Genomic DNA, 13820 nt, shown 5'->3' on the forward strand with positions numbered 1-13820 from the left:
AAGTCTGATACCTAAGACAATGGTTCAGATGTTACTGTATATCACGCAAAATATAACCTACCAATGAGATACCCAACTTATTTGATTGGTTAACTCGCTGACTTGCTCCTCTTCTCTCCAGCTAATCTGGCATCTGACTTTATGTGATGTAACTATGTGATGGCAAACAGTATAAGTCAGGACTTATACTTTATTCAGGTCACAAGGCCGAGAGAGTGTGTAAAAAAAAATAGAATTCTGCCCAGGATGTTCTTTCTGTAAAAGAAGAAATCTTGTGTTTAGCAAACCGATTGTTGTTTTCACCTGATCAACAACATTAAGACATTTGGAATCTTCCTGGCAACATTCTGAGTATTCGAGCATATTCAGCAAAAAACAATAGCCTTTTGCCACTCATCGTACTTAATAATAATGATTAATAATTGCTTACACTTACAGTGGTGTGAAAAAGTGTTTGCCCCCTTCCTGATTTCTTATTTTTTTGCATGTTTGTCCCACTGAAATGTTTCAGATCATCAAACAAATTGAAATATTAGACAAAGATAACACAAGTAAACACAAAATGCAGTTTTTAAATGAAGGTTTGTATTATTAAGGGGAAAAAAAATCCAAAAAAAAGTGAAAAAGTGATTGCCCCCTAAACCTAATAACTGGTTGGACCACCCTTAGCAGCAACAACTGCAATCAAGCTTTTGCGATAACTGGCAATGAGTCTTTTACAGCGCTGTGGAGGAATTTTGGCCCACTCATCTTTGCAGAATTGTTGTAATTCAGCCACATTGGAGGGTTTTCGAGCCGCTTTTTAACGGTCATGCCACAACATCTCAATCCGATTCAGGTCAGGACTTTGACTAGGCCACTCCAAAGTCTTCATTTTGTTTTTCTTAAGCCATTCAGAGGTGGACTTGCTGGTGTGTTTTGGATCATTGTCCTGCTGCAGAACCCAAGTGCGCTTCAGCTTGAGGTCACGAACAGATGGCCGGACGTTCTCCTTCAGGATTTTTTGGTAGACAGCAGAATTCATGGCTCCATTTACCACAGCAAGTCTTCCAGGTCCTGAAGCAGCAAAACAACCCCAGACCATCACACTACCACCACCATATTTTACTGTTGGTATGATGATCCTTTTCTGAAATGCTATGTTACTTTTACGCCACATGTAATGGGACACACACCTTCCAAAAAGTTCAACTTTTGTCTCGTCAGTCCACAGAGTATTTTCCCAAAAGTCTTGGGGATCATCAAGATGTTTTCTGGCAAAACTAAGACGAGCCTTTATGTTCTTTTTTCTCAGCAGTGGTTTTCATCTTGGAACTCTGCCATGCAGGCCATTTTTGCCCAGTCTCTTTCTTACAGTGGAGTCATGAACACTGACCTTAACTGAGGCAAGTGAAGCCTGCAGTTCTTTGGATGTTGTTGTGGGTTTTTTTGTGACCTCTTGGATGAGTCGTCGCTGCGCTCTTGGGGTAATATTGGTCGGCCGGGCACTCCTGCGAAGGTTCACCACTGTTCCATATTTTCACCATTTGTGGATAATGGCTCTCACTGTGGTTCGCTGGAGTCCCAAAGCTTTAGAAATGGCTTTATAACCTTTTCCTGATAAGACTGATAAATCTCAATTACTCTGTTTCTCATTTGTTCCTGAATTTCTTTGGATTGCAGCATGATGTCTAGCTTTTGAGGATCTTTTGGTCTACTTCACTTTGTCAGGCAGGTCCTATTTAAGCGATTTCTTGATTGAGAACAGGTGTGGCAGTAATCAGGCCTGGGTGTGGCTAGATAAATTGAACTCAGCTTTCCAAAGATGTGATAAACCACAGTTGATTTATGTTTTAAGGGGGGGGGGGGGCAATCACTTTTTCACACAGGGCCATATAGGTTTGGATTTTTTTTCCCCTTAATAATAAAAACCTTCATTTAAGAACTGCATTTTGTGTTTACTTGTGTTATCTTTGTCTAATATTTCAATTTGTTTGATGATCTGAAACATTTCAGTGTGACAAACATGCAAAAAAATAAGAAATCAGGAAGGGGGCAAACACTTTTTCACACCACTGTATATAGCGCTTTTCTGGACACTCCACTCAAAGCGCTTTACAGGTAATGGGGACTCCACTCCACCACCAATGGGTAGCATCCACCTGGATGATACGACGGCAGCCATAGTGCGCCAGAATGCTCACCACACATCAGCTATCAGTGGGGAGGAGAGCAGAGTAATGAAGCCAACTCATAGACAGGGATTATTAATAGGCCATTGTTATATTTGTGTGTGTCAGCAGTGAAACTGCATGTTAATTGGTGGAGGGCTGAGCGGGAATAACGGTTGCTCAGGGTAACAGGCCATTGTGAATGTAGGAGCTAACGGGTTTGGAGTTACAGGTTAAAAAATAAAGAGTTTGTTCGTCACATCGTCGTCCTGGGTTGTTAATTTCTACGCTAAATGTGCACAAGAAACAAGACAGCCATGATTGGAAAGGGCCAATGGGAAATTTGGCCAGGATGCCCTGCTCTTTTCAAGAAACGCACTGGGATTTTTAATGACCACAGAGAGTCAAGACCTTGGTTTTACATCTCATCCGAAGGATGGGTGGTTACTTGTGGTCAGTCCCACATTACAATTCTTAAACTATTATTACAAACATGTTTGATAGTTTAGTTCATGAAAGTAAATGCATATATACTTGTCTGTGACAAGATGAATGTGATTAAACATATGAGATTAATACAACCTATGAGGTATACAATAACATGTTGTAATCAATATATTTTAACTGAAATGATAACCTCTTGTCTTTGTTATCCCTATGTGAATGATCAACCTTTTGTATTAAGATTAATTAATTAATTTGATTAATTAATTCTTAAATGTATTCTATTACTCTTGTTGTTTTTTATACTAAATTTGGTGTTGTATCAATAAATTATATTTTGTATAGTTAGAATCCATGTGTGAGACTGTATGTTGATGTGTTTGATTCCAAACAGTCGACAGAGCACTCTCACAATTTACTGTTCCAGTTTCTTAATTGCCACAGTAAATCAAAAACCATCACATCACTACAGGGGTGGAAAAGGCATTCATACTATGAGAAACTGTAATGAATAATTGATTTATCAAAAACATGTAGGAATACATCAATATTTTTAAAAATATATGGATTGAAAGGTCATACAAAATAATGAAAAAAAAAACATAATGTCTGAATAATAAAACTATTTAAAATTCACATACAAACAAAATGTTTAAATAGAAATGTTTTCAATATGGATATAACTCAACAAGCAATGGGAGCCAAGTGGAATACACTCTGGACAGGATGCCAGTCCATCACAAGCCACACATACAAACGACAATGTTTAAATAGAAATGTTTTTTACAGTCATAAATATGTACACACTCACACAAGGGTCAAGTTTTCTAGTAGGCAATTAATCTACCAACATGTCTTTGGACTATAAGAGGAAACTGGAGCACCCAGGGAAAATCCATGTACCCATGTAAATACGAGGAGAGCTTATATACTCCACAGAGATAGCACTCCAAGAATTGAACCTAGGGTCACAGTATTGCAAGATTGCAATGCTATGCCTAGGCGACAAATAATTAATTCTAATTTCAAATTGCATCACATAATGTAGTTAAATAAAACAATGCTGTTTCTGATTTTAATCTGATAAAGGGTTAACCTTTAATATGATAAACACAAAAACTTGAATGTAACTAGAACATTATTCACTAGGACATCCCTTTAGTGAATAATGATTTTGTGCTTTAGGTTTGATATGCATCCTCTAATGTCCTAGTATAATGGATTTTGGAAGGGACAAACCGTGGAATGGCAGGAGAGCGGAAAAAGACCCTATGCGTAGCAGCGAGATGGGCGTTAGCCCGGGCTCAGCTGTTTGGGAAATGCCGTATAGAAACCTATCCCCTCAGGCCATGGACAGGAGCGACCTGGTGCTAGGCGGGTCTCAGGACAACCGAACCTCAATACTGAGTGAGGAGCAGAGCAGAAACAGGAAGTAAATAGGCTACACAACAAGACACACCAGAAAGACATGAAAAATTACAGGGAATTAGAAACAGGACAGAAGTAGAGCGCCCTCTAGGTGTTCAGGGTGTGACACCTATTTAAAATGGAGAGATCAATTATTATAATTATTGGATAGTTTTCAAAACTGGTGACTTCTTTCTGAAACATTGATTTAGCATTAAATATATTTTAGAGTAGAATAAAAATTCAAAGCTTATATCAAAATAAACAAAATGTAAAGAAAACAAAGTGTTCTTGATATGTTATCAGAGTATCCATAAATTATTTATGGAAAGAGTTGAAAATATCAGAACTGCAGGACATGCAAATTGGAGAAGCTGGAGAAATATTTGTCATGAGTAGTTGACAGTTACTATTAAGAGCTTCAGGAAGTACTTACTAGAGCTGTCAAAGTTCAAAGCAAATTTGTAAAATTCTGATTGAAATGAATAAGGCTAATAGATCTTTATTTAGGTAGGTTTGGTCCCCTTTTCAGGCCATAAAGGCCCATGGGGGAATGGGGGGCAAGGGCTACCATATTTCCTGACCATATGACACTGGACATGGTGGTGATGTGATCAGCATTACACTCCAGCCAGCTTATAACTCCCAGAAGGATTAACCCCAGGTACTCTCTTGGAAAGCAGGCTGAGTGGACCTGGGAGCCATCTGGAAAGAATTAGAGCAAGCTACATTGCTTACTCCTACCTGGGAATGAACCCGGGACCTTCTGAGCAGGAGTTAAATGCCCTTGCTGTCTGAGCTACCACAGCTCCACATAGTTTTTCAATCCATTTTAATTCATTTTAATTTTTGATTTGATCATAAAAAATGAATGTGTATGAATTTCATTTTTGGTACAGTGAAAACAGTAACAAAAGTAAAGTGTGGAAAAGATTTACATGCTAACATATAGACAAAAATAGTTGTGTGAATGAATTATATTTCTTCAACTTCATATAGTATATGGACTGTAGAATATGAAAAAAAGCTCCATGATGCTCTTAATTGTGCGGTTCATAGTGACACAACCAAAATGTTATAAACTTAAACAGACGTAACAACCTATTTAGAGAGAGACAACCTATGGTTTATTTTTAATCCAATGTGTGAGGTAAAGCACTTTCTGCACTAAAACAAGCTAGACATGGTCACGTAGGGAAGTGGTTAGGTGACTAGGCTTTTAAGGCAAACACAGGTGATTTTACAGCAAAGCTCATGTGCATTAAACAACAGCACATTATTTAACTAAAATCTTATGGTATTTTTCCATCACAGAATATGGAATTAGCAAATAAAAATAACCCTTCTCAATAATTTAAATTTTCTCATCATTAAACCATTGTTTTAAAACACTTAAACACAGTCTAATAAAATGTTGATACATTTATTAGAGCTTCTGCAAAAAGAGTTGGTTATGACTCCAGATTTTTGAAGATATGTACTGTATGTCATTATTTCTAATTTAGTAGCACTTGAAGAGTTCCAGCATACTAGATTTCTTAGTCTAGCTATCAGCCTTTTGTGAACAAAGACTCCCAATGTATGGGTAGTGCTGTGCATTCTTTAGACAGTCATCATTAATTTAAATTGATGGTGATGAGGTACAGTATGTGTATCTGGGGCCTTATTATAGAGAATCTCAGTCTTCTGATAATGCTACAGTATGTCTAAATGCTATGTCTATCTTCTTATATACCTTGTTAAATACTGTATGTGTAAATATATTCAGTACTTTCAATGCACATAATGCAGCATCATAAAAGTACTACAATTCAATGACTGAAGTTGGGGGGATTTTAGTTTTCAACCAGACTTCTTGTACAGTAGGTTAGGTAGCTTTTTCAATTTTCAATAGCACTCAGAACTATTGAAAATACAGTGATAGAAATGATACAGATGCAGCCATTCAAAGTGCGCGGTACAGACACGTACCGCAGGTAATTGGCTGCGGTGTCGCGTATCATGACGCAAGATGACGCTGGGTACCGCGGTACGTGATTGGTTGACCGACAGGGGCACTCGTGGTCTGTTGGTCTGTCGTAGAAATACTTACTGTAAACATCTTTACTGTGCCCGTTGTAGATATTGAATTTTAACACTGAAGGGAAATCTTAGTAGCTGAGCATAAAAAGAATAGGAGCATACTGTAACGCATGTGAAGGCCATAAACGATATTAATTTTGGAACATAAACATACAGTATATAGCTGGTCTTGGTACTTTAAAGAAAAAAATACACACCAGTATTCCATTTCTCCCTAAACATTGTAAGCTTCGAAGTCTTTAACTAACGTGATACCGGAGTCAACAAGCATACTTCTAGAATTTGATTAATAGGGAATATAATATGGAATCGTGTATCTCAAGAATTTAATAATGGTATGACTATATTCGTGTACAGGGCTGCGTAGGGCTGTTTCGCCTCCCTGTTCATGCGAGTTGTCTTGCAGCCTACTGGTCTACATGCATGACTAACAACGCACAGGTTTTGTTTGAATCCAGCTGGTGCTGGACTTTTAACAAACATTTCTTCGAAAAAATAGAATAGCGATATTATGGACAATCAATTGACTTTTATATTTCAAAATATCGCTACATGATCGATTCTAAGTCATTTTTGATAACAATGAATAGTCACCTTCTTCCCTTCTGACAGCGGTTCCTGCTTCTATTGTGTGTGTGTGTGCAACAGAGTAAATTTTTATAGAGAAATGGAGGCTGGACAGTATGCGTTACAATATAAACATTTATATTGATTTAAATCATGTTCTGATTTAAATCGCAAACGCGTGTTTAATTATATGTGTTTTTTAATCATAATCAGGCTAATGCATTTCTACATTTTCTGTATGAACCAGCTTAGAGGTTCATACAGAAAGACAGCTTGTGTATACATTGAGTGTAAGGTAATTTATGCTTCTAAAGTCATGGTCAGCATTTATTATTGTACTGTGCTGTAAACTTTTTCTGTGCCTAGTCACATTATTTTATAGCGTTTTTATTGCGTTATTAAATCCGGTGGCGCTGTGTGTTAGTTTCCTCACTCCCATGTCACATGGTCTGTAATTGAATCCCATGGAACTATGACTTTATTTTTTAACAAACATTTCTTTGAAAAAATGAAACGTTTCCCTTGGTCAGAGATTAAATAAAACCTCACTCGCACCAAACAAATTTATATTTCTAAATATCACAACATGATCGAATTTAAGTCTTTTTAATAACAATGAATAGTCACCTATGCGTTACAAAATATACATTTATATTGATTTGAATCGCGTTTTGATTTAAATCGTAAACGCGTGTTTAAATATATGTGTTTAAAGGCAATATACTGTATAAAAGCGCTGATTCCTATGGAGTGTGTTCCGCCGTGGATTCAAAAAATTTATTTTAAATTAGCTGATAAAGTTTAGACTAACTGTATTCTAGCCTGTATTACAACAGAACATTGGACAATGCAACGTAAATTGCAAAAATGCACTTGGAATCTGTCCAAGCCCTCCTACAAAAATTATTTAAACTGCGACACTGATCATTCATCTCTAAATAAACTTTATTTTATATAGCGTTTTAAGCGAATAGGTAATTAGATTGCTCATAAACCTAATCGCTTTTTCTACATAAACACTGCGTGATTGCTCTCTGAAAATGCTTTTCCTTTATATTTAGGCTCAGATTTCAACTATAGATTATAAACTTTCTTTTTAAAAATGTATTTTATGTAAACCATGTTTTCTATTAATTCATTTAAGGCTAAAATACGTACATTGTCTTCCAATCATGTCGAGTTGACATTGGAAGCTTGCCACTCCCGGACTGTTAAACCAACGCATTAGCACGTCAAAGCCCATTGAGGGTATTGAGCCAGTATTGGCTTTAGTATTCCCCCCCTCTCCCCAAAATTCAATTCAATTCAAGGTGTTTTATTTGCATGAGAGATGGGTACAAGCAGTGTTGGGTATGTATATTGTAACGCTTACGGCCGACAGGCACTGTGTAAGAGCCGGCGTACCAGAGCAGCTCACCGAGGGAGCGTCTGCATTTATAACTTAGTTTTTAAAATTAGTCAAGCAATATGAAGCATCTCCTTTTACTTTTAAGTCCCTTAAATACATTGAGCACAGCTTTCTCACCGCTTAAGATTGCTTTTGATACCATGCTTACACGAAGCAGAAGGGAAGCAGAAGGGAAACCTTAGTGCCTGAGCATAAAAAGAATAGGAGCATACTGCAACGCGTGTGAAGTCCATAAACTATATTAATTTTGGAACTTAAACATACAGTATATGGCTGGTCTCGGTACTTTAAAGAAAGCATACACACCAGTATTCCATTTCTCCCTAAACATTTTAAGCATCGAAGTCTTTAACTAACGTGATACCGGAGTCAACAAGCATACTTTTAGAATTTGATTAAAAGGGAATATAATATGGAATCGCGTATCTCAAGAAATTAATAACACTATAATTATATTCATGTTGCAAAAGAACTGCAACGGACATAAAAACTCCCTTGCTTTCAACAGAGCGTTCCATAATTTCTAACTATGAAAATTATTTAAACTGTGTAGCGGCGAGGCTTAATAATAAGGCAGAATTAAGTGTTTCTGAGCTTCCCAAATGATGCCCCATTTCTCTGTTCATCTCTGTGGTGCAGCCACAGAGAAACTATTCATGCAGGCTGATTTAAAGTTCCTTTGATAAGGACAGCTCCCAAAGGGGGATGCACTTAGCTAAGCCTGGCTATCATGATCAATGGTCATCCATTGGCGCCTATCTGTCTAGGGAGTGCCAGATGGACATCTGGAATGCATTCCTAAGTGTCAGGAGTAAGTGACTCATATCTCACCTTGATCAACCAATCACGGACTGGTAGGGCCGAGTAACCCACATGGGACTCTGATGCCCATGGAACTTTCAGCCAATCAATGAGCTGAAGTTCCTCCAGGTAAAAACAGGCAACACAGAGAGCCTGAGAGATTGAGATTCAGTAAGATTCAGAGATTCAGAAGGGATTCAGTAGAATTCTGTGGACTTTTCTAAAGGGAATTCAAACGAGAATTCCAGGGCAGGACGGCCCAGGAGCAGAAGGCTCCCAAGGGCAGGACATTCTCGCAGCGCGCCTCCTGACCATCCTGAGACTCAGCCCGGAAAACCACGGAATGGCCAGGCTGTCCGAGTGCCAGAACTTTCCTTTGTTCTAAGAGTCTAGAGTGGGGGTTACCAGAGAGTAACCAGCAGCAGGCCTCGTGAAAAGGTCAGAATTTTGGACAGCTGAATCACTATTCAGAACTAGCTCTTCACCAGGAACGAACCGGTCCTCTTCCTGACTTGCTGGGACCCACAGTCATCTTTTCTCCTGTGCACAAACTTTGCTAACTAGCCGGACAGTGAACATCAGCAGCGCACCGTCGCAAGCCGCACAGCACAGCCTGGCATGGAGCCAGAGAGCGCGGATTGGACAGCAACAGCCTGCAACTGTTTCTTTGTGCCCGCAAGAGATCTGAATCCCCAAAGATTGGATGAGTATTTAACTTCAATGCATTACTGCTTTCAATTGCTATTCAATTGTTATCCTAACCAGTTGATATCAATTTAATTCCTAAGAGTTATGTACTTGTTTGAGTATCTAATGTAGAAGTTATAACCAAGTTCATTTACGAAACGGTCTTAATGAATGATATACTAAACGTATGTCCTCTTGATATATGTAACTCTTTGTAACTGACTGAATATATACCTCTTGTATTCTGATAACCCTATCGATAAGATCTGTTAGGTTTATATGCATATTCTATGTATTAATAAATGTATCCTCGTGTATTAGTACCTGTGTGTGTGCGTTGTTTAAGTTATGTCGCATGGTTGGACTCTAAAGCCATCAAAAGAATCAACTTTGTGATTTACTGCTACAATTCATAATTGTCTCAGTAAATGCCCAAACCCTACAGAACTGGTGCCTTCAGAGAGCCACTACATTTACATTTTGGCTATGGCAACGTTACATTTATGGCGTCCCTGAGTGGCTATGATTACATATGTGGCGTCCCTGAACGGCTATGAAACATTACAACTGCGACACTTATCATTCAACCAGAGCTCGAAATATCACAAGGATCCTCTAGAGCAAAGCAAAGACTGTATTAAAAGAATCGCGTATCTCAAGAAATGAATAAGATATAATTATATTCGTGTAATTCGTATAATTATATAATGCCAGCGAACTCTTGTTTTTATGTCCACTATAACTAAAACGAAAAATATATTTCTAAAATGAAAATGATTTACTTTATTTCCCTCACGGGATCAATAAAAGTATCTATCATCTGTCTAAACTTTGGGACAGAAATCTGGGGTCTCCCCATACCAGAGATTATGGTAGGGCTTCAGAATGGTGATTGGCTGACACCATCTGACACCCCTCTGATTGGAGAAAAAAGACGTGCTGGTTTCCTATACATACAGTACTGTACCAGGAAGAGGATTTCTGTCTGTTCGAAACGTGTATTTTAAAAGTTTAAGAAGTAAAAACCTTACAGCGTACACAGATTTCGTTATCTTTGTCTTATGCATAATAATATTCACCGCTCTGTCTAGCAAATTAATAATAAACTTTATTTTATGTAGCGTTTTAAACGAATAAGTAATTATATTGCTCATAAACCTAATCACTTGCTTTTTCTTTTTATTTAGGCTCAGATTTCAACTATAGATCGTATTATTAATAACCATAATAACAACCAACCAACAAAAACAACCATATAAACATAATACCAACCAAAAACATAGATAACGACCACAATACAAAATCAAATATATCAAACCATTATACTCTCGCAAATTCCTCCAATTATCATAATCCCGCCCCTTATGCAAAACCAAACCCTCCTCCCATCCCAGTTTATCCTCTTTATCATAAACAAAATCTACCTCGATTTTCAACCTAAAGCATTACTGCTTACTGGGTTTTTTTTTTTTTTGGGGGGGGAGGTGTCTTTCGCTGGAATTAAACCGGTTTCACAGGTATTTTCAAAGTAGGAAGTACAGTGTTAAGTGGTAGCTGGGCTCCTTCCTCAATAGAACTGCTTTAACATGCTAATGCATTGGTTTAACAGTCCGGGAGTGGCAAGCTTCCAATGTCAACTCGACTCGATTGGAAGACAATGTACGTATTTTAGCCCTAAATGAATAAATAGAAAACATGGTTTACATAAAATATATTCTTCCAAGAAAGTTTATAATAATACGATCTATAGTTGAAATCTGAGCCTAAATATAAAGGAAAAGCATTTTCAGAGAGCAATCACGCTGTGTTTATGTAGAAAAAGCGATTAGGTTTATGAGCAATCTAATTACCTATTCGCTTAAAACGCTATATAAAATAAGGTTTATTTAGAGATGAATGATCAATGTCGCAGTTTAAATAATTTTTGTAGGAGGGCTTGGACAGATTCCAAGTGCATTTTTGCAATTTACGTTGCATTGTCCAATGTTCTGTTGTAATACAGGCTAGAATACAGTTAGTCTAAACTTTATCAGCTAATTTAAAATAAATTTTTTGAATCCACGGCGGAACACACTCCATAGGAATCAGCGCTTTTATACAGTATATTGCCTTTAAACACATATATTTAAACACGCGTTTACGATTTAAATCAAAACGCGATTCAAATCAATATAAATGTATATTTTGTAATATAGGTGACTATTCATTGTTATTAAAAAGACTTAAATTCGATCATGTTGTGATATTTAGAAATATAAATTTGTTTGGTGCGAGTGAGGTTTTATTTAATCTCTGACCAAGGGAAACGTTTCATTTTTTCAAAGAAATGTTTGTTAAAAAATAAAGTCATAGTTCCATGGGATTCAATCACAGACCATGTGACATAGGAGTCAGGAAACTAACACACAGCGCCACCGGATTTAATAACGCAATAAAAACGCTATAAAATAATGTGACTAGGCACAGAAAAAGTTTACAGCACAGTACAATAATAAATGCTGACCATGACTTTAGAAGCATAAATTACCTTACACTCAATGTATACACAAGCTGTCTTTCTGTATGAACCTCTAAGCTGGTTCATACAGAAAATGTAGAAATGCATTAGCCTGATTATGATTAAAAAACACATATAATTAAACACGCGTTTGCAATTTAAATCAGAACACGATTTAAATCAATATAAATGTTTATATTGTAACGCATACTGTCCAGCCTCCATTTCTCTATAAAAATTTACTCTGTTGCACACACACACAATAGAAGCAGGAACCGCTGTCAGAAGAGAAGAAGGTGACTATTCATTGTTATCAAAAATGACTTAGAATCGATCATGTTGCGATATTTTGAAATATAAAAGTCAATTGATTGTCCATAATATCGCTATTCTATTTTTTGGAAGAAATGTTTGTTAAAAGAAAAGTCCAGCACCAGCTGGATTCAAACACACAACCTGTGCGTTGTTAGTCATGCATGTAGACCAGTAGGCTACAAGACAACTCGCATGAACAGGGAGGCGAAACAGCCCTACACAGCCCTGTACACGAATATAATCATACCGTTATTAAATTCTTTAGATACGCGATTGCATATTATATTGGCAGAAAAGCTGAAAACTACCACTTTTTCACACGCTATTTCACATGCTAGTTAAATACTTCGATGCTTAAAATCGTTAGGGAGAAATGGAATTTGGTGAGCCATGACATTGTTACACCGTGATTGAAAGTGGAGAACTTGTGCACCCTTTGTGTTTGTGTATAGACATCACATTTGCAAAGTCTTAAAAGACTGTTCTTTCCACTCATGTGTCATCAACCTCTATTTTTATATTCTCCTTAGAATATAATGGAGAGTGCTAAAAGAGGTTGGTGACTAATAAAATCAGACTTTTTCCAGCTTTATTTACAAATTGCACCTTGCAACATCCAAAGCAAAATTTCTGAAAACAAAAGTAGAATAACTAGGTTGGATAAGAGAACACCCCCCTGAGTTAGTACTTGGTGGAAGCACCTTTTGCTTGAATTAGTCTTGAGTCTGTTTGGATGCATCTCTACCAGCTTTGCACACCTAGAAGGAGGAATATTTGCCCATTCTTCCTTACAGAATTGTTCAAGCTCAGTCAAACTATGAGGTGACCGTTGATGTACTGCCCTCTTCAAGTCATTCCAAAGATTTTCTATGGGATTTAGGTCAGGGCTCTGACTAGGTCACTAGAGGACAATAACTTTCCTGTCCTTCAGCCACTGTATGGTTACTTTGGTGGTGTCCTTTGGGTCAATGTCATATTAAAAGATAAACCATCTTCCCAGTTTCAACTTCCTGGCTGAGTGCTGCAGGCTTTCTTCAAGAATTTGCCTGTATTTTGCACTATACATCTTCCTTTCTATCCTGACAAGTGTCCCAGTCCAAGCTGAAGAGAAACACCCCCACAACAGGATGCTGCCACCACTGTGCAATACTGTAGGAATGGTGTTCTTTGGATGGTAAGATGTATTGGGTTTTCGCTACATGTACCATTTTGCATTCCGGCCAAAAAGTTAGATTTCAGGCTCATCTGACCACAGCACCTTTTGGCACTTGGCCACAGAATCTTTTAGGTGTGTAGCGGCGAGGCTTAATAATAAGACAGAATTAAGTGTTTCTGAGCTTTCCCAAATTAGGCCTCATTTCTCTGTTCATCTCTGTGGTGCAGCCACAGAGAAACCATTCATGCAAGGTGATTTAAGGTCCAAGGACAGCTCCCAAAGGGGGATGCACTTAGCTAAGCCTGG

Source organism: Lepisosteus oculatus, chromosome 1 (genome assembly GCF_040954835.1).
Source record: "Lepisosteus oculatus isolate fLepOcu1 chromosome 1, fLepOcu1.hap2, whole genome shotgun sequence".
Taxonomy (NCBI): domain Eukaryota; kingdom Metazoa; phylum Chordata; class Actinopteri; order Semionotiformes; family Lepisosteidae; genus Lepisosteus; species Lepisosteus oculatus.